At 50.5% G+C, this 16988-nt stretch overlaps 1 protein-coding gene and 1 long non-coding RNA gene across 2 annotated transcripts in view; one reads left to right on the plus strand and one right to left on the minus strand.

The window, feature by feature from the left end:
- Positions 1-239: 239 nt before the first annotated feature.
- On the minus strand, positions 240-12004 carry LOC309635533. The gene is made up of 2 exons (XR_014248880.1): positions 6957-12004; positions 240-5699 (listed from the first exon to the last, which is right to left on the minus strand). It is a non-coding gene; the product is annotated as an uncharacterized lncRNA (long non-coding RNA).
- Positions 6550-16988, plus strand: part of CHST3 (carbohydrate sulfotransferase 3) — a 45296-nt gene continuing 34857 nt past the window's right edge. The window contains exon 1 of the mRNA XM_082406889.1: positions 6550-6681. The gene's annotated coding sequence lies outside the window, so the exon portion shown is untranslated. The remainder of the gene's footprint in view (positions 6682-16988) is intronic.

Consider the following 16988-nt stretch of genomic DNA (forward strand, 5'->3'; position numbering starts at 1 on the left):
GGTCAGGAGAAGATTTTGTTGATAGGCCACTCAACATGCTATTATTGGACTAGGCCCTGTTAACAGTAGCCAAAAGCCACTAGATCCCCTGTCTTACTAGTCTGTTATGGTCCAGAAAATGGTACCCTCTTGTTGTTTCTTCCCATATCTAGAGTTACACTATTACAATCATTGATCTTATAGGATTATATATTTGCTCAACTGTTTCAAGTTGCCTAGTCATCATTATTTTTTAAAATAAATTTATTTATTTATTCATTTATTTAATTTTTGGCTGCATTGGGTCTTCGCTGCTGCACGCCGGTTTTCTCTAGTTGCTGAGAGCGGGGGCTACTCTTCGTTGCGGTGCACGGGCTTCTCATTGCGGTGGCTTCTCCTGTTGCGGAGCACAGGCTCTAGGCGCATGGGCTTCAGTAGTTGTGGCACACAGGCTTCAGTAGTTGTGGCTCGCGGGCTCTAGAGCGCAGGCTCAGTAGTTGTGGCGCACGGGCTTAGTTGCTCCGTGGCATGTGGGATCTTCCCAGACCAGGGCTCGAACCCGTGTGCCCTGCATTGGCAGGCAGATTCTTAACCACTGCGCCACCAGGGAAGCCCCCGTCATCATTATTTTTATCAGAGGCTGTCACATATGTGGTAATGAGAGAACAATAATCTTGTAAAATAGGCAGAATATAAGTAATACAGCTAGTAACATTAATAAGGTCATAAGTAAGTATTCAAGCTAAGACCTTCCATTAGATGCAGCCCAGTATCTCCCCAGGTTGTCTGACCAGTCTGTTCTGCACCAATCAATATCTTTAAGGGAAATGTTATATTGGCTTTGTATATAAAGTTCACCAAAGATGTCTGCACAGACAAAGAGAGTGGTGGGTCATCGTGACCCTTTACAAGATTGAGAAAGGAATGGTGTCTTCTAAGGAGTTACATGGCTGGTGTCAGAAGGAGAAAAATTTATCTTTCTGATTGAGCAGGTATTTCTGCCATTGGGGAGGTCTAGTTAACACATAATGGAGATGCACAAAGGTGCTAGAGGGGAGAGAGGAGGCCAAAGGACAGAGAAAGTTTTCTGTTTAAATTTTTCTTGTCTTGCCTTTAAAGTGTGAATTTTTATTTCATCAGTTGGATCACTTGGTTAAAATGGTGCTCAGGCTCCCACATTCTTAACCATCCTGCAATTCTGCCTCTGGCCTGGAAAGTTCTTTCAATTTTTCAAACACCGTTTAAGACAAAAAACAAACCTGAGACCAGTTCTCTTGGCAGAGCAACTGTGGGAAGAAGTAGAGCCTGGAAACTATCTTAGGATGAAAATTCTCAGTGTCCTGGATCAGACCCTTACTCTCTACCTCTCATTTGCAACCAAGATACCCTCACGGAAGGCCCAAGTAGTGGCTGGCATGCTTGAGGAGTGAATACCCTTTTACACCTATGTTTCTTTCAGTTGCTGGTCCCTTTACTTAGAAAGCCATGGCTCACTGCTACCTTCTTTCCTATCTGCAGAACTTCAGCTCATCTCTTAAGCCCAGGCCTGGGGTCTTCAGCTCCAGGAATAAGGCTGCCGCACTGCACAGTCCCAGGGGCCAACAGTCACATCACATTCCCCATGCCTGGTGCCCCTGGAGTTGTGCAAGCCTGTGGTCTTGCTCTGGGGACACCTATCCCCATCCCCAGCCCTAGCCTCACCTCACACAGCACACTGATTCACTAGTGCTTGTTCAGACATAGGTCTGTCTTCTCTAATCAGAAGGTGAGACTAGGCTTGTTTACCTCTATGGGCCCCCATATCCAATATGTGTTCAACAAGCATTGGGTGAACACAGGAATTCCTCAGTGACTACTCAGGTGCACCCTCCCCACCCCTGACCAACACCAGTAGCACAGAGTCTCATTCTCTACAATCTGGTGGTGACACGGTCTAAGTTTCCACCTTTGTATCCCTTGAGGGGCATCACAAAGTTCTGGCAATAAAATTCCAGACTCCGTATGTCCCGCAGGAAGGCCTCCTTTATAAGACCAGCAGGTGCAGTTAAAGGTAGCTTCTTGACAGATTTGTGAGGTTGAAATGGAGGCCCTCCCTTCTAAGAAGAGGGGAGAGGGTCTGGAGAAACCCATGTGTCAAGATACCGACTCTAAAAACAAGTTGGAGAGCCTGCAGACTGACTCCGGGGCAGAGGCCGGGCCCCTGTGATGTGAGGCGAGAGCAACCAGCGTGGCTGGAGCTGCAGAGGGAGGGGTTCCAGGAGCTTACCCAGGAAGTGAGCTGGGGTCTCAATTCTCACCAAACCCCTGGTCCCCTATTGCAGGTCGCTGTTGATAACAGAAGGGAAGCACCCAGTCGGGTTTTTCTGCTATAAGAGATACCAAGGTCTCATCTCACAGCCTTGAGTACCTTGCCCAGGTCCCCTCCAGCTGGCAGCTGGTTGAAGCTTTGGATGGTCTGGACCCAGGTAATGAGCAGGGCCCTCTGACTTCTTGCACCTGTGAGGACCTGCTCGTGGGTCCTTCTCAATCCTCTTTGGATTTCTCATCTACACATGTTGAGAATGACAGATGCCAAGTGCAGATGCTGAGGGTTTTGCTTTTTTGTTTGTGTTCCAATTCCAAGCCCTTTCCCACGCTAGCCTTGTAGCCCAGAAGTGGCTCTGCCCAGCAGTGCACTGCACCAGGCGCGGGAGGTATCACGCTTGGTCAGATAGGACCATAGGTCACCGTGAAACAATACTTATTCATTTAACCAAAGTGACAATAAAAGATTTCAAAAGCAAATACAGACATTTTAAATTACTTAAAAGCTTGGAAAGAAACTTACAATCTGTTATCAAAAGCAGCTCAACAGTCCAAAAAAACTTTGTTCTCTTCATAGAGAGAGAAAACAAACCCAGGTTTTGCACCATCTTACCTTTAATATTAGAATTCATTTACTCAATTAAATGCCTTCTAATCTTCGTTAGTCCTGACTACACATAGAATTCCTTTCTAAAGACTCTTCTTTTCCCTCTTGCAAAGCTTCCACAACTTTCTATACCCATATTAATTTGTCCCATATTTTCTTTCCCATTTGGAAATAACCAGTTTTAGGACCAAATTACTTTCTTTCTCTTAACAAAATGCATTTCCATTTCTTATACCTTCTTTTCCTTGCATACAAAGGTGTTTTCTTATTAAATTTTAGTTTTAATTAAATATATTAATTAGAATTCTCAACTCTTGAAAACCTTAATTTCTAGTGAAAACTAAGAAATAAGCAACTATGAACTGTCTTTTACATTAGCACTCTGTAGATTAGCAAACTTGTAAAATATTCAATAAACTTCCATCATTTAACTTAATTTAGCAAAACTCTAAAGTTTCAAGCTACCAAATATCTGAAGAAACTACTTTTAAGTAGACAGTCATAAAACATAATTATTCCTAAAGAGTTCTCCTTTAAAAAAAAACTTATCTCATTTACATTTAATTTACTTTAAAAAATTTCATCATACCAAGTTATTTTTCTTGCTGACAAATTCTGCAATAGATATAATAAGATCTTATTTTACCTCCAGTAAACCTAGGTACAATAAAAATATCATACTTAATGTTGATGGCTCCAAGGACATGTCTGATTAATTAAACCAGCAAAAATGAACTTTAACGCCCAAAGTTAATTTAATACTGAATACTTCCCAGTTCACATAAACCTGAAATTTCTTTGGTTTAGTTTCTTGTATATTTCTCTTTCTTTTAATAATTTTTAAAAATTTATTTATTTATTTTTGACTGCGTTGGGTCTTCGTTGCTGCACGCGGGCTTTCTCTAGTTGCAGCGGTGGGGGCTACTCTTCGTTCGGGCTTCTCATCGTGGTGGCTTCTCTTGTTGCAGAGCACAGGCTCTAGTCACACGGGCTTCAGTAGTTGTGGCTTGTGGGCTCTAGAGCGCAGGCTCAGTAGTTGTGGCACACGGCCTTAGATGCTCTGCGGCATGTGGGATCTTCCGGGACAAGGGCTTGAACCCATGTCCCCTGCATTGGCAGGAGGATTCTTAACCACTGAGCCACCAGGGAAGTCCCAAGAAATTAATTTTGTTAATAAGGTCTGGAAGTTGAGACATATCATATGTATGATGTACACACAGACATATAGACAGACACAACTAGAGATCTCATAGCTTCATTTTAACTTAGTCATGAATCAGGTATTACAATATAAAACTCACTAGTTTATAACTAACAGTTGGAATAAGTTAAGTTTTAAAAGGCCTCTTCCCTCCACCCCCAATTTTTCCTATCAGTCTCAGGAATTGGAGATGTCTAGATAAGACAGGAGTTCCTGAGAGCCCTGGTAGAACATTTACATCTCAAGGCACAGGGAGAGAAAAGCAAGTTCCTCCTAGAACTTGCTCTCTTAGGGTCAGAATTCTGAAAAGATGTTTTATCAAGCTGGCAAAACTAGTTATGGATTATCAAATGAGCCTAATCTTGGGCATTTTTCTCCAGAGTCTAAAGAATACTGTGTTCACACAGTGTTACCAAAAAAAAAAAAAAAAAAAAAAATCAGGGCTTCCCTGGTGGCGCAGTGGTTGAGAATCTGCCTGCCAATGCAGGGGACACGGGTTCGAGCCCTGGTCTGGGAAGATCCCACATGCCGCAGAGCAACTGGGCCCGTGAGCTACAATTACTGAGCCTGCACGTCTGGAGTCTGTGCTTCTCAACAAGAGAGGCCGCGATAGTGAGAGGCCTGCGCACCGTGATGAAGAGTGGCCCCCGCCTGCCACAACTAGAGAAAGCCCTCGCACAGAAACGAAGACCCAGCACAGCCATAAATTAATTAATTAATTAATTTTTTTTAAAAAATCATCTTTTCAGCTTTAGTCATGGTACCAGAACAAAAGGTGGTCCAATTTTGTAGAATGCATCCTAAAGGGCTATTTTTAGGAACTGAACTTTCGTTTAATGTTTAATGTCCACCAATTAAAATAGTGTACCTTCTTTAGCACAAATACATACACGCACACAAACACACACACACACACACAAAGATAAAAGACAAACCAATTCCAAAAGGCTCAAAGCCAAACCAGTTCCAAAAGGCTAACTTTGATACAATAGCATAAAAGCCTATACACAAAGAATTTCATGTCATTTTCCTTCCCTTTTACAAAAACAGTTCCAGTTGATGGTCCTTTCATGGTGGCCAAAATTGTTACCGAACCGAACTCGGGTCTGCTTGCGCAACAAGCAGCATAGCCAACATACTACACCAGGTTGTGGTGAAGGAAAGTACAGGGTTTATTTGCAAGGCACCCAGCAAGGGAGTGGGAGACACGCCTCAGATCCGCTCCATTTGGTCTTTCAGTGAGGGGGTTTTATAAAGGGGAAGAACAAAGAGGCTGGGATTAATCATCTTGGGACATTTCCGTGACATTTTTTAACCTTTCTTTAAATTGAAGTATAGTTAATTTATAATACTGTGTTAGTTTCAGGTATACAGCAAAGTGATTCAGTTATACATATATATGTGTATATATATGTATATATACATATATATTCTTTTTCAGATTCTTTTCCATTATAGGTTATTACAAGATATTGACTATAGTTCTTATATTGTGCTTTCTGTGACATTCAGGTTCCGGGACTCAGGATGTCTCTGGTTTAGAATTCTCTGGCCAGGTGGTCCAGGCCTCAGGGGGTCTGTTAACTTATCTTGCCCTGGAGAAACAACCTGAGTTTATACATTAATGATATCTGTAATAGCAACTTTAGCACATTAACAGTGTTACTCACAACAGCAGCCTTAGCACATTAACAATGTTCTCAACAGCAGCAATTTTAGTCAACTGACTCTGGTTGACTAGTGTTCAGTTAGCACAGGATTGAAGTCAGAGGGGACAAGAAAGGGAATAAAGTTTTGGATAGACACATTAATCATAAACTCGTAAGGGAACTCAGGTTTTAGAAAGACTCCGTTTCAATACGATGGGAGGCCGGAAGGACTTGAGGGGCTCTGGCAGAGTGAAGCCACGAGGATCTCCAGGCCACCTCCCTTCCAACCCTCCCCTGCCCCTCCCAACCCAGGAGGGGAGCTCTTCCCAGCGTCTCTGAAAGCGGGTAGGGATCCCAGCGGCTTTAAGAGAGTCCCAGGGGAGAGGCGGGCGGAGGCGCAGCGCTGGGAACAAAGGCCCACAGAGGGGTCCTGGAGAGCGCAGCTCCCCGGGGGCTGGGGCGACGGCGGCCGCTCCCCCTCAGCTCCTCCCTCTCCTTCCCTGCTTCCACCCGGAGGCCCGTCGCGCAGCCCGAGCTGCGCCAACTTCGCCAAAGGTTCCCAAGTTGCCAGGGGCGCAGGGGTGGGAGCTGGGTGGGGTGAGGGAGAAAAGGAGGAGGAGGAGGGCTCCCCGGGCGCCTTGGACGCAGTTCAGGAATCCGCCGCCACTGCCGGCCGCTCGCGGACTCGGGCCGAACGGGGAAGGCGCCAGGCAGGACCGCTTGCTCGCTGCGCAGGACGGCGCCCTCCTGGCGCCGCTTCCCGCCCACCGTGCGAACCGGCGGGGCCGAGCCTCCTTCCCTCCCCGCCGCCGTCCCCGGCCGGAGCCGCTTCTGCCTGGTCCTGCCGAGAGGAGGGCAAAGTTGCGGGCGGATGCTGCCCGCGCCGGACCCCTGCCTCGGAAAGTCGGATCCGCCCCCGCTGGAGGAGGCTCGGTGGTGGGGTAAGTAGGGCACCGGCATCCCGGAACCGCCTCTGGGCCTGGGAGATGGCCCAGCGGTGCGCACCCCACCATCCCCGATCGGGTGCGCGCGCCAAACTTTGGAGGAAGAGGGGGCGAAACCGAAGGTGGGAGAGGGAGTTCTCGGCGCGGGGAAAGCTCCACGCAGGCACCTACACCTCCAGACCCACTGCACCCAGATTCACAACTGCCACATACGCACAACTCATCGCCCATCGAGCCACAGATACACGCACACGCTTCAGACCGAACCGCACAATTCCGGAAGTGCGGGCGTTCGGATCTTTAGACCAAGCATGTCCTCCAGCCTCAAATAAATCCACTGTCTTTGTCTGCTGCCCCTGCAGCCCCACAGAGAGGTGACCCCAAAGCGAGACGGGCAGGAGAGGGGCTGCCTTGTCTTTGAAAAGTCGTGGCCGGGACCTCGAGGCTGAGTAGTGGGGAGGGGAAATCAGACATTTCAGTCGGCTCTCCGGGTTCATCAGGAGCGAGGTTGGCGTGGAAACTCGGTGTCTGGGTGATGTGTCTGGGTGTGCGCAGCCCTTCCGGAGGCGAGGCCGGGAGAAAGGAGGGAGTGACTCATAAACTCAGACCCGGCGTGTTAGGGTCTGTGAGCAGAGTAGAAAAGGCTGGCAGGCGGTGCTGCCCTGGACAGCTGGGTGGTGGCAGTGACAGGGCCTGCGAGGGAAGCACAGACCCTTCCCCCTAGCGGATGTACTTCCTCAGAGGGACTTCCAGGGGGGGTGGGCTGAGGAGATTCCAGCCCTGGGTGTGTATATGTAAAACGTGGTAGGGGATGTTTAACACTCCAAGGTCATGGAGAAAGCAGGGCAGTCCTGAAGCCATATTTATTTTCATTGCACCTGAAGTTGTGTCTGTTTTCGGATGCCCTTGGTGTCCGGGGCTCCAGGATGTTTCAAAGGTTGTCCTGGATCTAGTACAGTGCCTAGCATTGTTGGCACTTGATAAATAGTTGTTTGATGAATAATGACACCAATAATTCATATATGTTAAGGACACTCTATGAGCCAAGCCAGGTGGCCTCGGCTAGGTTGGAATTGGTCTATCTGCAGAGGAGGGGGCCCTGAGTGCTTCCAGAGAGCCCTGCCTGATCTGTTTAGCCCAAGCAGCAGGTTCTATTGTGCCCTGTGGGCTGGCACTGGGGACTTGAGTCTCAACATTGGCCTCTGCTTCCCTAAGAGGGGCAGTAAGAAAGTCTCTATTTTTGCATCTGGCTAAGCTGGGAGTGTCGTGGAGTGTTTTTGCTGGCTCCTACTGGCCTGGAAGGAGATGGGTCTCATGAAGGGTCTAGGAGCTGTGTCCTCCAGCAGTGGCTTGGCTCTGTGGTGGCAGCAGGTAGAGGGGCAATCACAGTCCCTGTACTGACTATTGGGTGGGTTCCTCTGCACCAGCTGGCATGAGCTTCCCAGAGGAGTGGAAACATCTCGTGTTCCTGGAACTGGGATCGCAAGCAATCCTGAGAATGATTCCCTACCTGCATGGAATTGGGAACGTGCCAGGATGTGGTGCAACTTGGCCATGTAATCACAAAGAAATGTGTCATTCCCCCACCCCACCCCCGGCCCTTTGTGACTAGGTTTGGTGTGCACGTGAAGCTTCTAAGTGATCTGAATGCTGAAATTAGCAAAGTATGTAGGCAGCACACAGGATTGTGGCCCCAGATGAGCAAGAGAGTGATCTGGGCTTGGCCACCCCCAATTTCAGGTGGAACACTGCAGCCAATCCCTTCCCAATATCACCTTTCCACCTTATTTATGTCTTCTGTGAATCAAGAGCTCTATGTTATCTCATCAAGACCTTACATCCCTATGAAGTTAGCGTTTTGTCACCATTTTACAGATTAGGAAACTGAGGTTCAGAAAAGTTAAGTAACTTTTTGGCGGTCACACAGCTGGTGAGGGACAAAGCCAGGATCTGAAACTGGACAGTCTGACTCTGGAACCCATGCTGTTTCCACCATGCCCAGCTGTCTCTAAGGCCCCTAACTGGTTCTCCATAGCAACAAGGAAGCAACACTGATGCACTTACTGGGTCCTGGGGCCCCTGACTACAGTCCTCTCTCTACACACACTCTGCCTATCCTGGGTTACACCATGGGTCATGGAAATCAAAGGCTGGGTGGCACCAGGCTGCTAGAGCCTTCCGTGTGGATTTGGAGTCAGGAAACGATGGGGGTTTGGGAGTGACTGCAGGGAGACGTTGGAGTAATTCCAGTGAGAGCAGATTCACTGCTTATGTGAGAAATGGGTACAAAGCTACCACTCGTGACCATACAAGTCACAAGCTTGGGTTTGGAAGGAATTGCCAGGTAAACATCCTCAAATGGATTACTATATTCCTTTCCCTTTTCGGCCCTTGCCAGGGGAGACATCTATTTACACAGGGAAATCAGCCCTCACCTGAATATGAAGGGGCATGTCACGGCTGTCCTTCCCACCACCCACCACATGCCCAGGAGGGCTAGACTCTGTGGTGATGTCTGGTCCTCAGGAGAGATGGATGGGGAGAGCCGGGGCAACCAGGGGCTGTGATAACCACGTGTCTCACCTGGCCCCCAGCTTATGCTTTCTCACACAGGCCCCACAGAGGGACAGTGGTTATCATTCCCGATTTGCTGGTGAGGAAATGAGGCTCAGAGAGGTGCAGTGGCTGCCCAAGGTCACAAAGCTAAGGAGGAAGGGCAAGCCATGCTGCCTTCAGGACTCCCTGCAGGCACTTGGGGGCAGCTGTGTTTTCTGCCTGGTTGGTATTCTATCTCCCCAGCCCCAAGGCTGAGAGGGGGTTACCCCTGTTGGGGCAGAATCCTCACAGCTCTGCCCACCCGCATCTCTACCCCCAGATCCTCTGATACAGGTGTTCGTGGCATGGGGAAAGCTGGCAACCTTAAACAAGGAGCAGAAGATAAGCACTGCCCAGCTGGCCCCTGCCCACCTTCCACAGCGAGCCCACCTGGGTGAGTGCCAGAGCGTTCGCAGTGCTGAGCCGCAAAGATATGGGAGCCCTCTCCCTGCTTCACTGTGGTGTGGACTCGCTGTCCAGGATGGAAGTTGGGAGACTGGGTGTGGGGAGAAGCTGCCCCATCCGAGGGGCGGGGGCTATTAATCTTTGTACCCCTGGCTCTGTCCTAGTGCGTGACACACGGAAGTACTTAGGAACGTTGTCAGATGATGGATGAAGACCAGGGAGGGGCTGTGAGAGCCTCTGCTGGGAAGTGGTAAAGCAGGGAGCCAAGGGACTCTGCAGTGAGGAACACTCAGAGAGGCCTCTGCCCTTCATGAAGTCACGCAGGAGGAAAGGAAAACAGCTCTCCTTTTCATTCCTTAAACAGAAATACTTGTCCCCTTCACTTAAACAGGTGGAAGAACACTGCTTGTCCTGCCCTGAGCATGGAGATTCCACGTCTGGGTGTGGGGTGGCCTCTGGCAGGCTGGACAGTTTGTTCTGTGCTTGAAAGTCTCAGCTTTCGTCTTCATCAGCCTAAATCGGGCTGGTTCTCCTGCACATCCCCACCTCTGCAAACTTGGAAGGAGGGGCATGCAGGCCATGGGAGCCCCTGACCACCAGTAACTTCAGGTCTCTAGCGGCCCATCACTCCCTCTCTATGCCTCTACCGTCCCCCCATGCCTCCCCTTACCCCCCTGCCCCACAGAGATGGCTGTGTGCTAAGGGACCGTGGGTTTTTTTAGGCTCTGGGAAATTTATCACTCTGATTCCAGAGGGCTCGCTGAAAAGGATTTGGAGGAAAAGCGTGTAAAATAAATAAGCCAATTCCCAGCTCAGCCTCTCCTGAATGCCACAAGTAAACAGCTAGCCTGGGAAACTCTGTTTTGGCCTCTGTGCTTACACCTGGCTCACTGGCTGCCTTACCAGCTCCCTCCTTCCGGCCTCCTCCCCAACCAGCCCCTCCTCCTTGACTCAGGGAGCCTCAAAAGTCAGGGAACACACCCACCGCCGGCTGTCCTTGTGCTTCGGGACACTGGGAAGCTGGCATACTGGTGGCTGGGGACAAGAGGAGCCTGCTGCAGCACAGCCCTGCTGCATCTGAGGAAGTCTCCCTGCCTCGGCCCTGCTCGAGGTGAGTTTGACTTTGTTGATGGAGAATGGTGGGGCTTTTTCCAATTTTGTGGCATCTGAGGAAGCTCTACATCTTAAACATCAGTTTAGAGTGGATGGACCAAAGCTAATTTTCTCCAAAGTGGGCTCCCATGTGAAGAAACCCTAAAAACCCCATTTACGGTGTAGGGCTTCCCGGACTAACCAGAATGTCAGGGGTCTTTGCTTTTGACCGGAGTCCTATCAGCTTAGGCCCTATCAGTTTAGGGTTCTGGTGGTGTGAGTTCACTGTTGTAAGTTTCTCTGTCTGTGGAGTATGAAGTAAACTCGTGATAACTTAATAACTTCATTTTATTCAGTTGACCCACTCTAAAACCCAGCACCCAGTGAGAAGGGGAGAACCAGGGTGCTAGGATGGGGGTATTTCCCTGGTGGGATTGGCAGCTGAGGGTTCCACTCAGTCCCAGGGAGGGGCCGGGGGGCCTTCCCATTGATGTGCCTATGCCAAGCTGGGTCAGCAAACTAAAACCCCTGGGATCTGGGGAACAGGCACCACCCTGAGGCTCTGGGTCCCACCTCCACGCAGGAGCCCCTTTGGCCTGTTGCTGTCAGGCTTCCAAGAGAGAATTTGAGGGGTAAGCCCCACGGCTTGCAGTCTTGTTTGGAAAGAGGCTGCACACCCACATACAGATTAGCACACATCATCATGGGCCAAAGTGTATACTACACACACATACACACAGATACATAAGCACAGGGATGCACTCATCCCAAAAGGCAAATTATGTAATAGTGAAGAGTACATATTCTAAAGCCAGAATGCCCACCGTACTGCTTAGTAACTGTGTGACCTTGGGTAAGTTACTTAACCTCTCTGGGCCTTACTTTCCTAATCAGTAAGAGGGGGATGGTAATGGGTTATAAGTAATGGGGCTATAAGTGAATTTGTATCTGTGAGGAGTTTAGAAATGTGCCTGTACATAGCTAGGTGTTCTAACTATTGTTCACCACATATTCTGTGCCCCAGATATTCAGGCCCAAGGGCACAATACTTCCCAGAGAGGTGCTCACAAACTTGTCAGCGAATAGGATCAATCACTTTGCACTTTCTGAGTCCTGATTCTCAGGATGTGTGGCATTCTCTGTACTAGACTCAAATTAGAATTTATTAGAAACATCATTTCATCTTCGCTTAAGAAGCTCATTATTTTATAAATTTATTTATTTATTTATTTATTTATTTATTTATTTATTTATTTATTTATTTATTTATGGCTGAGTTGGGTCTTTTTTGCGGTGCGCGGGCTTCTCGTTGCAGTGGCTTCTCTTGTTGCGGAGCATGGGCTCTAGGCGTGCGGGCTTCAGTAGTTGTGGCTCGCGGGCTCTAGAGCACAGGCTCAGTAGTTGTGGTGCACAGGCTTAGTTGCTCCACGGCACATGGGATCTTCCTGGACCAGGGCTCGAACCCGTGTCCCCTGCATTGGCAGGCAGATTCTTAACCACTGCGCCACCAGGGAAGCTCAGAAGCTCATTATCTTAAAACAATGTGGGCACTAACTCCCCCCAGAGAAGGGTATGATTCCTTTAGCAGCATCAGTTTTCAAACTAGGTTCCATGGAGCCCCAGAGTTCAACGAGGACCCCTCAGAGGTCTGATGGGAGGGGGGATCCAGGCCTCTCCCCCCATTTATCTTTTTTTTTAAATATTTATTTATTTATTTTATTTTTGGCTGCATCGGGTCTTAGTTGCAGCACGTGGGCTCCTCGTTGCAGCGTGCAGGCTTCTCTCTACTTGTGGCATGTGGGCTCAGTAGTTGCGGCACACGGGCTTAGTCGCCCCACGGCATGTGGGTCTTAGTTCCCCGACCAGGGATTGAACCCGTGTCCCCTGCATTGGAAGGTGGATTCTTAACCACTGGGCCATGAGGGAAGTCCCCCATTTATCTTTTCTACATATTGGGTTTCCTAGGAAAGTTCTGGTTCATAAGAAGGCTCCACAGCTTAGACGGTTGAAAGACCCCCTCCACAGTCTGACCCGCTTCCCATCCTGTGTGCGCCTGTCCGAGCACGCTGTGCGATGCCCGTGCCCATGTGGGCCCGTGCAGCTACCTGAACGTTGGCCCCAGGCCTCTCCCACTCTCTTCCCCACTTCCCTCCTCTCCCCTCCTCTCCAGCTACCATAACCTCCTCTCCAGCTGTCTGCAGGATTCTGGAAAGTGCTAACATGTCTGAGCCAAGATAGGGCTATCTGAGGAAGTATTTTGAAAACAAACTGGGCCACCATCCTGGCTGAGATTGCACTGATTTTCAACAAAGAATTTCGCAACTTCCGAGGTGGGCAGCTGGGGCTGTGGCCTCTGGCTGTCCTCTGGAGGATGCCTGGGGCCTGTCTCTGCAGGGTTAGGATAGACAAGCCTGAAGAGGCCCAAGATTGCAAACCCAGAACCAGGAAGGGGAAGTCATCCTCACAGGATGAAGAACTGGAACCCCCCCACCCCATCCCCCCGTGACCTCAGGGGTACAGCACCCTGTCCTCTTCTTGTTCTGAGAGATGCTACTTTCCTTTTAGTTTTCCTCCTCCTTTTCCTTCTGGTGCAGGTGCCTCGGGGCTGGGGACACAGGAAATATTAGCACTAACAGCTAGCATGCACAGCCCTGTGCTTAATTAGTGCCTTCTGGGGCCGCACTCACCGAGTTCTCACAGGATGCTCTCAAGATGGGTACCGTTGTGCTCACTGTTGTACAGACCGGCAGACAGAACCAGACAGATGGGATAAGTTGCTGGCACCCCACTGCTGATGAGTGCAGAGCTGGGTCTGAGACCTGCAGCCTGGCTTCAGAGTCAGTGCTCTTGACCCTGGGTGTGCCCGTCTTGCTGGGGCCACAGCCGGAGAGGTGGAATGGCTCACCAGGACAGTCATTTCGTAACTGTGGCCAGGGCATGCTGCTGGTATCTGACTGGGCAGTGCTGGGGAGGCTGGCCTCAGGGGCGCTGCAAGCCGAAGTCTGAGCCTCGGCCTTCCCCAAGGCTCACTGGGCAGGGCACTGCCCTCGTACACCAAACAGCCTCTTTTGCAAGGCCGGCCATCTGCTGATTGCTGCTTCCCCTTGGCAATGGCAGGTCTCAGAAAGTGACGCCGATGGCAGCAGAAGGGATTTAAATTATTGGCAAGGAAGAACTGGCAGATCGGGGGCCTCTGTCTCCCCGAAGGCCATTCCGGCAAGACAGAAACCTTACCGTGGAGTAAGCGCCCAGCTGCTCGAGATGCCGAATGGCTTCCTTTTTTTTTTTTTTTTTTTTTAAATAAAGTTATTTATTTATTTTTGGCTGCATTGGGTCTTCGTTGCTGCGCTGGACTTTCTCTAGTTGCCCTGAGCGGGGGCTACTCTTTGTTGTGGTGCCCAGGCTTCTCATTGCAGTGGCTTCTCTTGTTGCGGAGCAGGGGCTCTAGGCGTGCAAGGCTTCAGTAGTTACAGCATGTGGGCTCAGGAGTTGTGGCTTGCAGGCTCAGTAGTTGTGGCTTGCAGGCTCAGTAGTTGTGGCACACGGGCTCAGTTGCTCTGCGGCATGTGGGATCTTCCCAGACCAGGGCTCGAACCCATGTCCCCTGCATTGGCAGGCAGATTCTTAACCGCTGCTCCACGAGGGAAGTCCCCAAATGGCTTCCTTGGGCCCTGTGATCTCCCAGTGAATAGCATCCCCAGTCTCTTCTTTCACCAGCCCTTGTCACATACTTGGTGTTCCAGGTTCCAAACTGACCTCTTTCCAGATGCACGTGTCCTGCTCTCTGTAGCCTTTCCAGCTGCCCAGAACACTCTCTCCTTCCTTGTTTTCTCATGGTCAGCTCCCTTCATCCTCAGGCCTCAGCTTGGATGTCTCCTTCTAGAAGCCTCGGTCAGCGGCCCTCCCTATGGCTGCCTGCACGTCCCCGTCCTCACACGTTGCCCTGGCTGCTTTCATGGTCTGCGGTCTCCACCAGGTAGTGAGCTCTGCGAGCAGGACAGAGTCTGCCTTGTTCTCCTTGCATCTCCAGTGCTTAGCACAGCCCCAGGCATGCGCTTAGTACCCATGCCTGACTGTGAGACCATGAGTGATGGGTGTGAAACCTGGCCGCAGGAGGAAGGAGGCACTGGACGGTGCCCAGGCTCCCAGGATAGGATGCCTAGGGAGTGATCAGTGTCTGGGCAGAGGTGGTGGGAGTCATGGTGTGTGGAAGGGGGCAGCTGATGTGGACCAGAGGCCCTGTGTGGGGCAGAGAGGGAATGGGAGAGTGAGACCCTGGGCAGATGGCCTCTTGCAGTTACTACCCTGTGGGCACTGGGCTGGGATCCCAAGGATGGGCCTGAAACCCTCCAAGAGGCCCCTTTGAATTAGGTGGCCTGGTGGATGGTTGCACTACGGGCCTCACTACTCAACCCCACCAGCAAGCGGTTCTCAGTCCTGTCCCCTTCCTGGACGGACATTCATTCATCCTCTCCGGGCTTCAAAGCTGACCCCCAAGCAATGGAGGCCCCCCATGGCTGAGTCCTTTCCCCTGAGCAGAGAGAAGGAAGCCCAGCTGGCAGGCTGCCTCCCAGGGGTGGTTCCAGTTGCAGCCTTTGAGCTGTCCTCACAGAAGTAGTAGGGCCCTGCGTGCTGGGTTCCCATCCACACCACCCAGGTAGCACACTTTAGGTGCTCTGGCCAGGGCACCGCCTGTCTGGGTGCCTGCTCATGCCTGAAACCATGCCAGGTTGGCTGTGGGTAGCAGAAGGTGCCTCTAGGCAAGAAGACGAGAGGACACCTAGGCACAAATAACCACCTTTGAGTCCAACTGTGATGAGCCCACAAAGATGGACATGAGGGAGGACTTGGGGAAGGCTTCATGGAGGAGGTGGGGGTTCCAGTGCAAGAAGGGAGCCTGGGCAAAAGCACAGGCATGGGAAAGTGCAGATTGAATGGAAAGGTTGGTGAGGAGTCCAGTTGGGCTGAACTTCAATTTGTAGGATGCACAAAGAAGAGATGAGGCAGGATGGAGTTGTGGTTACATGTGTAAGCTCTAGAGCCAGGCTGCCTGCATGAGGACCCTCAATCCCCACTTATTGGCTGTGTGACCATGGCCAAGTTGCTTAACCTCTCTGTGCCTGTTTTCTCATCTGTAAAATGGAGATACTAATAGTACCCATCACGCGGGGGTGACAGGAGAATAAAATGTGTTTCTGTACAAGTGTTTAGAGCAGTACCTGGCACACAGCATCAAGAAGAGTGAGCTATTATCCTTTTTTTTTTTTTTTTAAAGCAGCTAGAAAAGTAAATTGAGGTCAGATCATAGAGGCCTTTGGATGTCATACTTTCTGTTTGCTAAACGCCTGCTGTGTGCCAGGTACTTTACAGACCTTCTCACTCAGCCCCATACAACCTAGCAAAATTGTTAGCAAAGTCTCCATTTTATAGATGAGGAAACAGGCTCATAGAGGCAGAGTAACCTGCCCAAGGTCACTCAGCCAGGTGGAGGCAGAGGTAGTAATGAAACCCAGGTCTGTCTGGCACTTAGCTCTTTCTTCAACATGGAGCTAGAGAGACGTGACAGAGGCAGCATGGGGACATCCCCTGGGCTGGAGTCGCAGCCAGGAGCAGAGCATGGATGCTGTAGCCATGGGTCCCTAGGCTGGGAGAGTGGGAGGTGACAGGGGAAGGACAGATGCAGGCAAGCCTGGAAGGCAAGGAGATGAGGAGGCCTCAAGGCCACAGCACACAGCTCACCATTCAGAGCTCAGGGACAAGCCACTGAGTCATTTTGGGAAAACATGACATCACTGAGTCTTGCTGTCTGCTTCCCACCTGCCAGTCCTCGTGCCCGAAGTCCTGCAAGGGGACCCTCACACCCAGGCAGCGGGGCCAGGTCAGCTCCCCGGCTTCCTGCTCTGACTTCTCCCCAACCTCTGTAGCCCCATCTTCCCACTGCTCCCCTCCCTGCCTGCGGCCTCCACACCACCCCCACTCGTAAACCCGAATGAGGCAGGAGCTTCTGGAAGTGATGATGAGCGTGAACAGCTTCCAAAAGGGCCTCCATGCCAGGCCTGTGATTGGAATTCTGGGTGGGAAGGGGACAGCTGTGTCGAGTTTTTAGAGCTGCTCTTCCCTTAAGAATGGTGCCTGCGGGACTTCCCTGGTGGCGCAGTGGTTAAGAATCCGCCTGGCAACGCAGGGGACACGGGTTCGGGCGCTGGTCCGGG

Source organism: Balaenoptera borealis (assembly GCF_965194805.1).
Source record: "Balaenoptera borealis genome assembly, chromosome: 10".
NCBI classification, from domain to species: domain Eukaryota; kingdom Metazoa; phylum Chordata; class Mammalia; order Artiodactyla; family Balaenopteridae; genus Balaenoptera; species Balaenoptera borealis.